This window comes from Periplaneta americana, chromosome 13, assembly GCF_040183065.1.
Source record: "Periplaneta americana isolate PAMFEO1 chromosome 13, P.americana_PAMFEO1_priV1, whole genome shotgun sequence".
NCBI lineage: Eukaryota > Metazoa > Arthropoda > Insecta > Blattodea > Blattidae > Periplaneta > Periplaneta americana.
In genome coordinates, this window is record NC_091129.1 from 136,145,465 (window position 1) to 136,162,300 (window position 16,836).

The following is a 16,836-nucleotide window of genomic DNA, read 5'->3' on the forward strand; positions in this document are numbered from 1 at the left end:
GACACACTACTGTATGACAAACACAAGCAGATAATACTACGGATTCTTTCAATTACAATGGTTATTTAACGCTGTTGTAAGTACGAAAGAATGTAGTGAACGTGGCAGTCTGTAATTGAAAAATGTAATTATTCGTGGACATTTCAGTTGATATGTACGTATATAAAACAGTAACATAATCAATTACCCTGTGTAATGTACAACGAGAAAGTATACGTAATGTTCCATTGTTCCTCTGCTACGGAACGTTTTAATAAGACTTATTTAAGCTGCAAGAAGTCGTGTGTTACGCATGCGTCCGAGTTAGAGCTCGTTAAGAGATGAAACGCGCAAAGCGGCCATCAATCTCTGCACTGTACAACAGTCTACATAACAATTGAAGATGATGAAGATGCCATTAACCTCCGTAACAGCAAAAAGAAAACGAAACCTAACGGAGGAAGTGTGAGCTAGGATCACGTAACAAAGAAAGTGTTTCGTTTCTCTCTTGTGAACTGGAGCGCATCTTGCACGGAGTGAATCTTGTTCCTAGGACCGTCTCCATCCCCTCGGGATTCACGCACAATATTGTCAAATAAATTCACATCAAATTATGTCAGTTTATACCGTCTTTATATGTATAAACCACACAATCTACCGATAATGTCCGAAAATGTTCTCACCTGTTACAGAAGTAATTAAGCATTATGTATGAGATCATTCACCAGCTTAATTCAAATACAGTACCGGTACACATATTTTCTGTCGCAAAAGAAAGATTAAACTTCCTTATTATGCGTGCATTGTAGGTTTGCTACTTTCCAAGTGAAGCGAAGGAACACAGGGGTGTAGTCGAAAATAAATTAGTACCAGGGCGCTTCGCGAAAAGTTCATATTATTTATATTATATATATTATACATTATATATATAACAAATAATGCTTTCAAAAATCTGGGTTTTATTATAGAAATTCAAACACTTTACAAAACACTTCGACTTTGACACTCCTTTTAATTGTCATGTTCGCGCTAAATTGGAATATGCCTCAGTAATTTGGTCACCCACTTGCAAATCACATAGTAATCAAATTGAAAAAATTCAAAAACGATTCTCTACATATCTGTATTTTAGAAGATATCATTGTTCGGCCCTCCATAACAAAATTCCATACAACAATCTACTTGCTGAGCAACTTTTATATATAAAATATTCAACGGCCTACTGGATAACAGCGAAATATTATCACAAATCCAGATGAACGCTAGAACATCAAATTTAAGAAATCGTCAATTGTTATATTACAAAAAACCAAACACTTCATCACAAAAATTCACCAGTGTTAAAAATGTGTTCAAATTTCAATGAAGTATGTAAAACATGGGATCTAGATTTCTGCATTTCTTACATGGGATACAAACATTTTCTTATTAATATACTGAAGGTAGATGATTTTATATAATATTGCTATTTGTTACTCTGTAATTTGCCAACTATAGCTACATTTTACATTTTTGGTTATGATATCTATACTTATCTATTTTTCATTTATTTTATTTTGTATTTTTCATTTAGTCTATATCTATATCTGTGTCTTTTATTTAGGTAGTATCTGTTTGTCCGTTTTTTTTTTCCTTTTCTCATTTTCCATTTTAATTTGTATTTACACCTGTATCCTGCATTTGTATCTGTTTCATTTCTTTTTTCATGTTAAATTATATGCAATTCTATGTTTTTTATTTTTTAAACGAATGTCTGTACTGTCTATTGTAATTGGGGCTTTGCCCTGTTATAGGCATAAGTAAATAAATAAAGGTATCCCCGTAACATGCCATGAAGGCACTTGGAGGCATGGAGGTAGAGCCCCATGCTTTCCATGACCTCGGCACTAGAATGAGGTGGTGTGGTCGGCACCACGTTCTTACCGCCTTTTACCCCCGGGAAAGACCCGGTACTCAATTTTTTAGGAGGCTGAGTGAACCTCGGGGCCGTTCTGAAAGTTTGGCAACGAGAAAAAATCCTGGCACCACCTCATAAATAAACAAATAAATAAAATAAATAATAATAATAATAATTATTATTATTATATTATTATTATTATTATTATTACTATTACGATTATTATGGTAAAATATAGACGAGACTCTTTTCAAGGAACCGCGTGTAAACCGCGTATTTACAGGGACTGCGTATTAGGCGTATTCTGATTTTGACTTATATAGGCCTACAATATTTATACAGTATGCGCCAGACCAAACAGTACTGAAATTTTTGCTCATCGCTGTCCACGTTTCCCTAGCAACGAAGTATTTATTTATTTATTTATTTATTTATTTATTTATTTATTTATTTATTTATTTATTTATTTATTTATTCACTTATTTATTTATTTATTTATTCACTTATTTATTTATTTATTTATTTATTTATTTATTTATTTATTTATTTATTTATTTATTTATTTTTCTGCTGTTATATTTTATACTCGCTTTAACATCTCTGGTCATATTGCGAGTTAATCTTCTGTGTGAAATCCGAAGGCCTATGTACTATTGGTGAGTACTGGTTCTATTGCTGTGAACTAGATGGCGACTGTATATGTATTACTGATTTGTTATGAATATGATTTCGGTGATGAATGAGGCAATGAAGCCGGTGATATTCAGGGATGTTGTGGCCCGAATTTCCTGGCATTTGCCTTACGGTTGAGGGAAAACCCTGAAAAAACCTCAACCAGGAAATTCAACCCGACCGGGAATCGAACCCGAGCCCTCTGCGTGACAGACCAGCATGCTGACCTCTACACCACAGAGGTGGTTTATTTATTTATCGTATACCGGTACAATAATTTGACATACTATTGTGAATTCAGTGTTGTGTTGATTTCTGCAACTATGGTTCTCACAACAGATGAGGTGTTTATTGTCGAGCATTATTTCCGGTCATAGAGAGTACTGAAATTACAAACATACTCTGAAAATCAAGATAAGTCATTATAACATGCACAATCCACAATTTCATGGTCTTGCGGCTAGGAACACGTCCTTGACGTGGAATCTGAAAGTGTGTGCGGAACTGAACTGAAGGAAATGTTATGTTTTATTTAACGACGCTCGCAACTGCAGAGGTTATATCAGCGTCGCCGGATGTGCCGGAGTTTTGTCCCTCAGGAGTTCTTTTACATGCCAGTAAATCTACTGACATGAACCTGTCGCATTTAAGCACACTTAAATGCCATCGACCTGGCCCGGGATCGAATCCGCAACCTTGGGCATAGAAGGCCAGCGCTATATCAACTCGCCAACCAGGTCGACGAACTGAAGGTTTAAATGGCATACCATAACATAAGGAATAAATTTATATTACTGTTTAATATTTGACTTCAATATTTTTCATTTTATGTGCAGTTGAAAATGGGAAGATATTTCTGCCTCACCCTGTATAACGTTCATGAACTGCAAACATATTATTATGAATGCAAAACAAATTGATTATTCACTTCGTGTATCACCTTAGTTTGTTTCCTTAACGACGTCAACTTCAGCATTAGATGAGTGACTGATATGTCGCTATTACACAAATGACAAGTGGAGGTAATAATGACGCACACCGCTTGCTTGTTTCATCGTGTCAGTAACAGGAAATAATTTTGACTCAGAATCCAAGGTCCAGAAGTTGCGTGGGCGACATCAGCGTGGCCTCAATTCACCGCTACCCTGATTGCAGACCGTCTAGGTACTGCAAGACATTATATTCCCCTGCGGTGGCTGAGTGCCTAGAGACCTTCAACCTATCACGTAAGCGGTCTGGGTTCGAGTCCCGGTCATCGAAAACTCTTTGAAAAATCCATAGTGACAAGAGTGGCGGACAAAGTGGAAAAGACACGTTTTGGAACTATAGGACTCACATGTGACGCTTCATTATATTGTCGAATTCAGACGTCAGATGATTCTCTAAAACATGGTAGGTAATACAGAGACATCATTTTATTTTTACTAACATTTCTAATACTATTAACCTGGCTATACCTTTGCTACCCCCTTCCACGACTGGAGTTCGATGATACTGGCGTATAATACAAACAAATCACTCTGCTTGATATAGGAGAGAAGAAAAGTAGTTCATCCATTTACGTAAACTAGGAATTATCGCGATTTTTGAGTTTGATAATTTTCATTAGGTTTTTGTTTAATCAAAATACAGTACTGTATTAACAATAAGTGTTTTTACTCATGAACTGAGCTATCCATTCGGACATATTCATTATGCAGTGTATATTATACTGTCTACAGCACATTAGCGTACAATTTAGTGAATGAAGTTAAATTGAAAAATAATCATAATATGGATATTTGAACACATTTTTGAAAATGGTGCCCGTTCATTTCGATACAGGCTTCAGTTCTTTTGTGCATATTATGTCACTACAGACTATTGTACCTAATTCCAACAATACCAGTTTCGTCCTTCGCACTAGTAACTCATGTGGAAATAATTCTATAATTAATGTATAAAAGATTACCTGACGTACTGTAAATTCAATCTTCACTTCTGCCCGATCCGAAAAGATAAAATTATTTAGATATGCTATCTACTTTCCATCCAAGTAGTTACGTAGCAGGGTCGTAAAAGGAAGGAGGTCCTTTTGTTTAAGTTAATTTTAAACAGTTGTATAATGTTACGTAGACGCCCAATTCCTAACAGAAATTAATGTTTTCAGAAAAGAGTCAAGACAGCCCAGCCATTAGCCTTTACAGAGGGGCGAGCAGAAGTAGGTGGGGAAAATCGGGATGAGACGTAGGCAAACGGACGACAGTACCTGTACGAAAATATGATTCAATATTGAAAACTCTTTCGTTACTGAAAAAAGCGAATATATTTATGGAACGTACTATACTCACTCAGTACTGTTTAGTATCACCGTAAGGCACTTTGACTGCATACGCGGCCTTGGTTCTGTGTGGAGGACAATTGGAAGTTTACTAGTAGAAGGGGTGGGAGTAAAGTAGGCTACATTCAAAAACTCAGGTACAATAAAATTGAAGTAAAAATAAAATGATGTCCCTGTATAACCTGATCCAGCACTAATAAAACAACTTACTACCCCAGCGTTTGCTCACACAAACTGAACAAAACGATTACAACCGACTACTCAACAAAGAACCGAAATGGGAACAGTTATAACCTGGCGTCTGCAGCTGCTTTAGCGTCTTTGAATATGCTTTAGAGGTGTATTATTAGTAAGCCGATTCAATCCGGCAGACACCGGAAGTAGGGTGCAGTGTCCCACACGTCCACCTCCGCCTAATCCCATGGGCTCCCCTATGAGACACTTCCGACTACACATCGCCCTGCCTGTGACTGATTAATAGGGATGGCCGACAGTACTAACATCCATGTCCACGAGTCAACATCCAAGCGTCACAACGCCACTAAAAGTCCGACAGGTAAATTGCAAAAAGTTATTAGTGTTAGACGATTATTTTATTCCTACATGATCTGAGATCGCATTCCGCTTCAAGCATGAATGCTGTCAGTGTGGTGTCCTCACTGTCTTGTCTGCAAATTCGCTGTCAGATTGATCGAACATCATACAATCCCAACTCCCAACGTTTCCTAAGGTCAGGTCGAAAAAAATTTCCAAGTATGGAATCGGAGTAAATCCCACCATGAAAACTAATGCAGCGTGCTAACGTTCGTTGTACATTCGTTGATCTGTTTTACGCATATTACCATCAACAACACGTCGTCGTTATTGTGAATTGAGTTCATTTTCGTATAATTTTACCAACTTTCATTTCATGTGTAATTTGGTTTGTTCATCTTGTCTTAAATGTTCGCGCTGTCTCATTTTGGGTCTATTATGATCCGTGGCTGTTTTCTGCGTTACTGGGACGCGGTGTGTCCATTGTAATCTGTACTGCCTGATTTTGAATTGAGGTTCTAGCTGATATGGACATCTATTACCAGGCAGTACATCTCACTTGTCAATATGTGTCCGAGGAAGAACAATATTGTTTGTATGAATCTGAAGTCTGATTTCTAGTGTAATATGTAGTTAGTCGGCGATGTATGCAATGGAGGGGGAAAGAAACTGGCCACCCTACCCCATTATCTCCTGGTGTATTCTTGGAATCACTTCTGAGGTTCAGTCTTGTCTTCGGACAGTTGACTATACAACAATCCTTCAGCAGGAATGTCTACGTTTATTTCACGTTTCTGTCCATCTGATAATATGCAATGTCTCAGTGCTTTCAAAAATGAAACTCTTCGATCCGAAAGTATTTCACTTTATCATCATTTCTCCTCCTCCTCCTCCTTCTTCTTCTTCTTCTTCTTCTCCTTCTTCTCCTTCTTATTCTTCAGGGATTAGGCTTTTGTAGCCTGGTCCAGTTACGAAGTTAAGATTCTTCTGTTAAATAATTTTTAACCGCCTACTGCTGTCAGAAATTTCATTTCGGATGTCTGAATGTCTCGAATATCTCACTTCCTCGTTTTTGTTTTCGTAGGACATCCCAGACCACTGTGATTTTATGTATCTTTCCTGGTTTAGTTCTATACATGAAACACAGTCTAGAGTCGAGATATCGTGCTCGCCCACAAGATAAATTGAATTCTTGATTTGATGTCTGTTTCAAATTAAAAATACCGGTGAGAGGCGATTAGATTATTGTTTATCGCTATTAGTGGAATGATAACGACAGAAGCCTAAATGGTCCAGCAGTTTTATAGGATACTGCAATATGTGCCGAAGATCGAAATCAGTACCTCTGATGAAAAGCTTGTAAGTTGCACCAGAAACAAAGCGAAGGTTGTAGAAAACAAATTTAAAATAAACATGAACACATTACAGCAAAATCTAAACTCAGTCGACAGACAGTTGAAACATATAATGTAATGAAATATAATGTAATATATGTATGTATGTATGTATGTATGTATGTATGTATGTATGTATGTATGTATGTATGTATGTATGTATGTATGTATGTATGTATGTATGTATGTATGTATGTACTCTTGCAATGTATGCAATGTCTGAAACTACTAATATAAAAATATTGTTTAAATCGTAAGAAAGTGTTCTTATAAGAATGTTTAATTTACCCGTATTCATGTATATGATACATTTTATTATTTTAGAAGGAACTATTTTAATGTGAGGGAGAAGATGACAAGCCTGAGCTTGGAGGCGTTGTGCGTCCAATAGCCAATCAGGAACCAATGTGCAACGTGCATTTATTTACATTTACTTCAATCCTTAGCTGGAAATAGTTATATGTATCGAAGGTCCAGTTCAAAATAAAAACAACTAATTTTTTTTAACCTGCATTTTAAAGCTTTATGTTCCTGTGAAAAATCAAAGGATCGTTGAAATTACTCCAAAGTCTGTTAATGATGTTTTATACATACTATACGTTTAAAATTAGTGTGTGTTATTAGATTTTTCACAGCAACATGAAGCTTAAAATTCAGATTTTTCAAAGCTTTAAATTTTTAGTTGTTTCCCTTTTGAACTGGGCCGTCAGTGTATGTATATATGTATGTATGTATGTATGTATGTATGTATGTATGTATGTATGTATGTACGTATTTGTGTATGTATGTATGTACGTGTGTAAGTATGTATGTATTTATGTATGTATGTATGTATGTACGTGTGTATGTATGTATGTACGTATGTATGTATGTGCATATATATGTATTTAGTGCGTATTTAAAATGAGAAACTAACGACGAAACTGGATCATGTGAAGTGACACGAAATAGATCACTACTAATTCATATAGTGAAGTGCGCTGAAATGGCATGCAGAAGAACATGTGCCCAAGTAGGAGTTAGCTTCCTGACTTTCTCGAGAAAACGCTTACATACAGCAAATACCAACATAGTGCATCCAGAAAGTAAGTTCCGAGTGGTAGTAGGGGAAATGGTAACATTTTCAGTATTTGTTTATTACTACATGACTATATATACCGCTGACAAAGTCTCCATAATATACTCCCCTTCAAATGTCACATCTGAGCACACATTTTGATCTTTATTAAAGTATCAAGCACAAGTGTTCTGATACAAGCAGTCCCTCACAGCCGCCTTCACGTCATGAACTAGGCTTACATCAACAGAGCACAACCGGTTATTGGAAAAAAAAACTCTGAATAACAAGTTAATTTAAATTTCTCAATTATTCAACAGATATTTTTTTACCGTTTATGGTCATTACGACATACAAAATGCAAAACATAGGAGTATATCATTTACTACCTATATACAGGTAAATGAATACATCATTTGTGAATTATCATGACTATCAGTATTGTTATCATTTCGTCCACATGGACTAGGTATATTTCTCTTGTCTTGTAGTTATTCTGCTATCAGTGAATGTCTGGTACTGCTTCAAAATCTTCATATGAAGAAGGAACGAGTCAAAGAGTCCATAACACAGAGATAATTATGATTTTTGTCCTTTGATAATTTTTGGTGAGTACTATCGCAAACAGGGCGGCCGGGTAGCTCAGTTGGTAGAGCAGCTGCCTACGGACTGTAAGGTCCGGGGTTCGATCCCAGGTGGTCACAGGATTTTTTCTCGTTGCCAAACTTTCAGAACGGCCCCGAGTTCACTCAGCCTCCTATAAAATTGAGTACCGGGTCTTTCCCGGTAAAAGGCGGTCAGAGCGTGGTGCCGACCACACCACCTCATTCTTGTGCCGAGGTCATGGAAAGCATGGGGCTCTACCTCCATGCCCCCCAAATACCTTAATGGCATGTTATGGGGATACCTTTATCTTTTTTTTTACCTTTTTTTTACTAAATGTCGTATGTGGCCCAGTGGTGTGGACTGGTCATCACTGTCGTGGTGCATGAATGAACGTGCATTCGACCGCAACGGTTTTCCTTCGCATGCATCTAGGCATTGGCTTCATCTGGCTAACGTGCATTTTCTCATGCTGACACCATAATTTCTACTGCTATACCATTTAGGTCAACAACTTCCGGGATTCCATCTATCATACTCTCCAATTAAGAAGCAATGTGGTGATCAGAATAAACGATCTCTTCAGACAAGTATAAATTATTATACAATAATAAAAATAATAATAATAATAATAATAATAATAATTCTTTATTTATACTGGCAGAGTTAAGGCCATAGGGCCTTCTCTTACACTCTACCAGGTCACAAAGTATACAAGCAGTTATAATTTAACAGAAAGTTAAAGAACAGAATACAAACATATTACAAAAAAAAAAAAAATAATAATAATAATAATAATAATAATAATAATAATAATAATAATAATAGCATAATAAAATCGACACTAAACAACATGAAAATAATACAATAATAGAAAAAAATAAAGTAAAATACATTGGAATATAGTAAAAGCAACTCATTTAGTACAAATGGTTAATATGGAAAACGTAAGGTAGAATATAACAAAATGGAATGTAATAAAATAATAATAAAAAAGAAAAGAAATACGAATATTAAATAAAATTCACAATAAAAAGGTTATGCTAATAAATTCATCGGCTGATAAAGAGAACAAAAAGGGGAAAGGAAGGAAAGAAATATTTATAGCCTATATTTTTACAAAACTATCGCAGAGAAAAGGGCTTATAATTGAAATGAATCTGAATTGAAAATGTGCAATTTTAATTTATTTTTGAAACTAGACAATGTCCGACAGTCTCTGACATGTGGTAGAGAGTTCCAGAGATGAGCTGCAGAGACCGTGAAAGATGAAGAGTAGAAGGATGTTCTGTGTTTAGGAATGGAGAGTGTGATATGGTGTTGTGAGCGAGTATCTATTTCGTGATATGAGGGCAAATGTTGAAAACGAGAAGCTAAGTAGCTAGGGTTAGAGGTTTGAAGAATATTGAAGAGTAACGTGAGAGAGTGAATAGTTCTTCGCTCTTTGAGACGGGCCCAGGACAGCATATTTAGTGAAGGTGTGATACGGTCAGATCTACGGACGTTTCAAATAAATCGAACACATGCATTATGAACACGCTGTAGTCTGTCTGTCAATCTCATGTTAAGGTCAGTGTAGAGAGTGTCACAGTAATCAAAATGAGGCATCAAGAGCGACTGCACTAAATTCTTCTTGAGAAGAAACGGAAGGAAATTTCAAATTCTTTTTAGTGCGTGAATTTTCATAAAAACTATTTTACATGTGTGTGTGATTTGAGTATTCCAACTTAAGTTTTTGTCCATATAAATTCCTAGATTTTTTACTCTATCACTGTAAGGGATAACAGTTTCATTCATTTTAACAGGAGATAAGTCACCTGTGTTTAATTTACTTAAAAGTCGTTGATGTCCCATTATAATTACCTGTGATTTCTCTGAGTTCAATTTCAGTCCAAACTTTTTCGTCCATGAAATAATTGATTTCATCTGGCATGAGAGCATCTACTGTATGTATGCACTATTTCAGTCCGACATTAATTGCAGAAACTAGAATAAGGTACATTATCAACGTCTAGCTTTTGTTTTAAGGGAGATATATCCAAATATACTTCTTGGATGATTTAAAATGTCAGTCACGCAGAGAGCGACATGTTGTTGTTCAGTCAACTGTCCGAAGACAGGTCTGAATCTCTCAAGTGACACCAACAAGCCACCACTTATGAGGTAACTAGGCAAGGAGATAATGGGGTAGGGTGGCCAGATAGTACTGCAAAAAGTTCTGAAAAATTTTACTACTATAGAACAGTAATCCATTTCGTCAGAAGTTACAGCTGGCTCAACAAGTGAAACTGGTTTGAAACACACTGTATAATAGGGATTGTCCTTTTTGTGTTAGGTAAGTCTTAAATCTCGACTACGCAGCATCTCTGGGTGCAATAAAGCTAGTAGTAGAATCAAAAGTAATATGACTTTTTATTTTCAGCGTCCTGATTTGAAGCCCCCGTTATTTTAATAGATACACTTCACAAAAACATAAGTTACAAAGAAAACCTTTTTATAGAAATGTAATCTGTCGAAGTTCGAAGTTATTGGCTAATAATGTATTTCTAGAACTTTGACAACAGTAAGAACTATTCATACACAGAACGTAATCGATTATATGCGAAAAAGCAATTAAGCATAATCGCCGACTATTTGTAATCGATTACGACTTTCTTTTCCCGATTTCATTCCCATTCAGTTTGTTAAAGTTACGGTTTTTCGCCCTATAATTTTCTGGTAGAATGTAACGTATGTAAGTTTTACTTTGTTTTAGTACTGATAAAACATTTCTCTTTCTTCTAAAAGTTAATTTTACATGTATAATACAATTTTTGTTGAACTTTAAGCACAGAATCTGCACTATCGTCTTGAAATTTAGTTCAATTTTTTGCTCCACATACAAGGAACGGAGCTTAAATTTTTTTAATTACTTTTATTTACTATTGTTAGTAAAGTATGTCATTGTTTCATATATTTAAATCCCATACACATCAAATTACAATTAATTAGAAAATAGCAAATAAACAAGAAGTATTGCTTTAAAATGACAAAAAAAATAGAGAGAGAGAAATAAATCGTCCGGCCTTAATTAAGGATGACCACGAGGATCCGGAAATTAAGAGCTAATAAATGTAATTAATTAAACGTGAATATTGTTATAAACATAAAAAGTAATAATTAAGCACCACTTATTATCAATTATAAAATAAAATCTTAGATTTTTTTTAGTTGGTTATTTAACGACGCTGTATCAACTACTAGGTTATTTAGCGTCGATGAGAGTGGTGATAGCGAGATGATATTTAGCGAGATGAGGCCGAGGATTCGCCATAGATTAGGCCTACCTTGTATTCACATTACGGTTGGGGAAAACCTCGGAAAAAACCCAACAAGGTAATCAGCCCAAGCGGGAATCAAACCCGCGCCCGAACGCAACTTCAGACCGGCAGGCAAGCGCCTTAACCGACTGAGCCACGCCGATGGCTTAAAATCTTAGAAGATGACCTTAAAATTACACTTATAAATAAAAGATTGTATTTAAAATTAGCATATCCTTAATTAAGACCTTCTGAGTGGTATAAATGAAATTGTATAAACTGCAGGGAATCTTTAAGAATTTGCGAGATGAATATTGATATGATTATTGAATAAGTAAGAAACACTTTTAAAAGGCAAAATAAAAATTGGCCCTACCACTTTGATTTACCACAAATCACATTTATATCTATGAAAACAATTATTTGCTTCCACCCAGTAAAAAAAGGCATTTTGCCAAACATCCGGGTATTAGTAATAATACAGAGTCAGTCAAACCTAAGGGATTGGTATAATTTTGGTAATTATTATTAGATTTGTTTGCTAACAGCATGGAGACAATGTAAGTTAACTGATATAAAACACGTTTTAAACATTATATTCAAAACAAGTGACAGAACTAACATCCAATTATGATGTAATATGAGGCATGTTCACAGTCATTCATTGTCTTTGTAGGGGAAGTGGGAACCAAGCTGGCATTTTTCTTCAGAACAGTTATTTTATGATCGTGAAAATAATTTTAAAAACTTTCATGACATTAGCAAGTCCCGGGATTTTAAACCGGAACATCCCGAAAGTGAGTCTACTGTCTTATCTTTAAGCCATCTCACTCGGTGAAAGAATCAACACAACCACAGGCAGTTCAGACTGTAGCGCACTGATCCTGGGTTGTGCTCGGGCATAGGTTCGATTCCCACTAGGGCTGATTATTATTATTTATTACTTCACGACAAAATGAAATGCAAATGGTTATACATCGTACGCTGGATTTTTATTGACTGTTGTTTTAATGTATTACATTTGCAGCTTCCTTAATTTCCTACAAGCTTTGAACACGTAACCAACACAGCATTTCATCCCAGTGGATGCTATCGTAACCATGGCAACCAATGACACAACCAAGCAGCAGCAGCAATACATCACTCATAAATCCGGCATGGATCAAATCGGATATGAGATACTGCAAAATGATTATATGCCTAATCTGTGTTTTCATGTCAGAAGTTTCCACAGATATTGTGAAAGCAAGAAATGTTCAAATCACGAAATCTCATGCGTTACCATCAACCAACCAGCCGTGAGTCCTTATCAAGAGATTCTCCTTTTATAGAATCCGTTGTTGAACAAACAGTAGCCAGATGGATCCCGTTTGTGTTCAGAAATATCAAAATATACTGATAAGGCAAATCTAATCATATACCGTACTTTCGTACATCATAATATTATACTAGTTCGCAATAAATAATACAACGGTACTATGTATGTATGTATGTATGTATGTATGTATGTATGTATGTATGTATGTATGTATGTATGTATGTATGTAGTGAGGAAAGTGGGGGAAAAAACTAGAGGCGGTATGCTACCCCAAGATTTTTCCCTTGGCATACCCCGATTTAAAAAAAGGCATACCCTCTCCTTTACAACATACACATACATGAAGAATACAATAAATTGTTTCGTGCAGTCAGTAACGCGAATCTTTGGAGTTTACGCAACACATTAAATTTATTAATAAAATAATTTCAAGTTAATTCAGTTATTTACTAGATTATTTTGCAATGCCCATTGAGACTTATCATTTAAAATAATGTTAAAGCTTCAAAGTTCCTTACTTAATTATTAATAAAAAGTGCAACAAAAACAAAAATGACAGTCACTAAATTGGCAACAATAACCACCACACGCTATAGACCACAGCCTTCTATACTTGAAATACTACCGTTGTAAGCATTTCATTTATTTATTTTATTTTATTGGGTTATTTTACGACGCTGTATCAACATCTAGGTTATTTAGCGCCTGAATGAAATGAAGGTGATAATGACGGTGAAATGAGTCCGGGGTCCAGCACCGAAAGTTACCCAGCATTTGCTCGTATTGGGTTGAGGGAAAACCCCGGAAAAAACCTCAACCAGGTGACTTGACCCGACCGGGATTCGAACCCGGGCCACCTGGTTTCGCGGCTAGACGCGCTGACCGTACTTTATTTTCTACGATGTGCGTTAATTCGTGGCAACGTTTAGACCTGGAACTGTCAAGGAAATCTATCCCTTAGTTCGTAGATTCCCTATAGGCGACCCGCGAGCCATACTTGGCGCGTCAAAGATTTAGTTCTGGCCCGAAGAGAAACTATTGTTGAACAGAAAAGGATGATGATGTAGTTGTGCGAAGTAAAACTTATTCCCCAAAAAATACTAAATATGGTGGAAATTTTTTATAATTTTCCGAACACATTTTAATGGCACAAGCGACTTGTCAAATATTTTAACCCCCTAAAAAATAAATCATATTTCTAATGGAATGAAAGCAATTTCACCTGGGATAAACTTATGTAAATTACAATTTCAATATAAGATATTCAGAAGAATTTGAAAATAGTTTTAATATTACTCGCTTTTAGTCAAATATATGGGCAATTTTCAAATTTGTAAGACATTTGCAATGTATGTTTTCTTAATATTTGCATCGACTGCTGGTGTGTATGAAACTTCTCTGGTATGATTAACATAAAAAATTACAGAAATATAATATTGTCAGTCACTTTCAAGGTGCTTTGAGATTATCCGCTACCGGTACCGGTACCTCTTACACCCCTCCAATATGGGATAAAATCTTCAATGAACATTGTATTCGTATCTCTCATTAAGACGTATTGGACCTGGGTTGCCAGACGTCCTGCATCTCCCAGGATTGTTCTGGATTTTAATGGTGTATTCTGCGCCCTGGATTGAGTTATATTTGATCAGGAATGTCAAAGAGATTAAAGGAATACAATTCTTTGCTCATTTCAGTAAAATTATTTTTAAAATGCCTTAAGTTATTAATTTTTCCAAGATTATGTCCAACCTTTGTTCAATTTTGTCGTCAATGCCGTCTGCGGGTTGTATTGAAATGAAAATGATAGTATGTATTATGTACCGTACAATATCTTTACTCTTTACTCTCTTTGTAAGTTGATTTATTATTGATAGGAATTAAACACTGTATCATGCATATCAGGCTGTAATATAACATTATTTTTCCAGACTCTATCAATAATTCAAAGAAAATTTCATGACCTAGCAAAAATGTAAAATAATAATAATAATAATAATAATAATAATAATAATAATAATAATAATAATAATAATAATATTTTAGACACCATATAATTAACTGAAATACATAAAACGAATAAAATTAGTTGTAGGCCTATTACTTATTGGTAATTCAAATGTGTAGTCACGTTAAGGTATGTCCTGGATTCCCGACGACAGAAACTGGCAACTCTGTATAATAAAACAGATGTAGGTAAAAATGTTTGCTAACAAAGTTATTAAAATATAAATTAGGTGCCTATTGTTAATAAATATTAGAAACCATCAAAAACCTTTTAAATTTTGTAATTAACCCAAAATGGAAACATTTCTTTTTCAATCATTTGAGTATCAAATGCTTATTTCTATCTTCTGATCCGCATAAAAAATCTAACAGAAAAAAAAAAACTATGTAGCTCTTGAAGAAATATTATAATTGGGGGTGGGGGGAGGGAATTGGGATTCACTATCCTACTTTAAATCTCAAAGAATTCCTACACGAATAATGTCATGTTATGGTATGGTTACGACTTACATCAATTATTTAACTCTTACATTCTAATCTTACTCAGTTATTTAAATTCATGTAGGCGTAAGAAATATTTTTGACGTAATTCAACCTACATCTAAACTATTTGGTCATTAAACTGATTTTATTATTAACGAGTAGCATTAAATCTTAGACCAGCAAACTCTCCTTGTGAATTATGCGTATAAATTAGATACGAAAATATTGAGATAGTTAATTGATCACCATTGAGCAATCTGCTGACTTATAGTCAATATTGTTTACTTTTCATATTCGTGTTTCATCTAGTCTTCAAATTATAACACACTATATTTAAGTCGAGGGCATCTATGTTTAATTTTTAGAAATCAAGTCTCCTATGATTTCAATATCACAGTCATTGTTCTAATCTCTTTGTGAGCTCCAAACCACCTTCCAGAGTCATACTGATTATTACCGAGAGATCGTAAACATTGAACTTTTGTTTATCTGACATCTCGATATTATCGGACTTGTGTCATCTCTGTATAAAAAAAGCGCATTTGTTCACATTCCTCAATACAAAAACACAAATGGCATGGGGGGTGGTAAAAGAGAATAAAGACTAATTTTCTCGTAAGACGAGGTTAACTCATTGCGCTCTACACGCTCCTAATACTAACAGACGTAATCTTGCACCATGTTTATTCTGTTTGTGAACGTAACTTTCGATCTCTTATCGGGTCCAGAATATCTTGAAAGCCCCTCCCCTTCCAACGGGGTTGCAATGCATCTGTCAGCGCTTCTCAGAAACTTTGCCTGACGTATATTCCAGAAACAAGACTCATGCATCGGTGTGGGAGTAGCGCTTGCCACAGCTGGCGACTCATAAGGTAGTTTCGTACACTTCACGTCCACGTGTAAATTTGTTTTATTTGCCGGGTTTCAATTACCCGCAGAATGCACCCTTATCGATCAGAATTAGGCCACCCAACTCCGTGTACCGTAATACTTGGTGGGCAATCACTAACACGCCTACCGTTACACCAGTCCGCCGTTCATATCCCCAACAAGGCGGCTGTCAAAGTGAGCAGGAGGTGGGCCGATACCTTTCATTACTCGATCACGGAAATTCACCTGTAAGGACATTACAGATATCTCAAATTTAAGGTTGATACTCACCCTCTGTAGCGTGTAGGGTCTACCTCCGGGGAGATGCAAATTAAACGTCCATCACACCACTGTATAAATATAAAAACTACACACACACAAAAGGAATAGCACCACACAAAAA

At 35.6% G+C, this 16,836-nt stretch overlaps 1 protein-coding gene across 1 annotated transcript in view; it reads right to left on the bottom strand.

The window, feature by feature from the left end:
• The window catches only part of pico, a 405,804-nt gene that overhangs the window by 388,906 nt on the left and 62 nt on the right, over positions 1-16,836 (bottom strand). Inside the window, exon 1 of the mRNA XM_069844300.1 lies at positions 16,725-16,836. This exon is cut by the window's right edge and continues 62 nt beyond it. The gene's annotated coding sequence lies outside the window, so the exon portion shown is untranslated. The remainder of the gene's footprint in view (positions 1-16,724) is intronic.